Source organism: Arachis duranensis, chromosome 8 (assembly GCF_000817695.3).
Source record: "Arachis duranensis cultivar V14167 chromosome 8, aradu.V14167.gnm2.J7QH, whole genome shotgun sequence".
Taxonomy (NCBI): Eukaryota; Viridiplantae; Streptophyta; class Magnoliopsida; order Fabales; family Fabaceae; genus Arachis; species Arachis duranensis.
In genome coordinates, this window is record NC_029779.3 from 36732632 (window position 1) to 36733529 (window position 898).

Genomic DNA, 898 nt, shown 5'->3' on the forward strand with positions numbered 1-898 from the left:
TTGTGGTAAAGTGTCAATGTGTGAGTTGAGGAGGCTTGATGTTGAAATTGATGTATTTTGATTGATTTCAAAGGAAAGGGATGAAAATGGCATGTTTTGATTGATTTTTAAAAGAGTTGGAAATTGCTTGTTTTGAAAATGGCACTTTGTGGTTTTTATGAAAAACATGGTTTTTGGGCATACTTTGGCGGGACATAACTTGGACTACGGATCTCTGTTTTGTACCAAATCTTTTTAGAAATGAAATTGGATCCGGGATGTCCGTACCGTTCGAAGAACGGGTGAAAAATGATTTAAAATGAGGAAGTTATGTCCGTCGGAAGATTGGGGTCCAAATCTGTAAATTCTGCAGCTTTTAACATAGAAAATTTTTAGCAGAATGACCCCTTGCGCGTGGGCGCACCTGGCGCGTACGCGCCGTTGACGAATGAATTTTTGCCGGTATGGAAATTATCAAGTAATCAATCGTAGTATAGTCTAAACCGACGCAAAATCCATCATCAAACAATTCTACAATCTATAACCGAGAGTATTAGTCCCGAGTCGTTCTTCCCTAGGAATGCTACAAGGATGCATGCTATTGGTTAAGTGGTTTTTTGTGGTCTAAAGAATGTGGCCTAGAGGTGTTAATAAAAGGGAACAACAATCAATCAATAGTAAAAACCTTGGCCAAGGTTGAACATTGGAAGTTCCATCACTATAATTTCCTTCAATTGTGATAACAAAGGAGTGTTGCTTCACTTAGTCAACCCCTAATTATAGAGGAAAGTCAAGTAAAAGTAACTAACTTGAGTCACAAGTCCTAGTCTTACCCTAGGGAAGTCTAGCTTTAGTGCACTCCAAGTCAATTAGCAATCCTCAATTCTTAATCAACAATTGACATCCATTATTCAAGTGT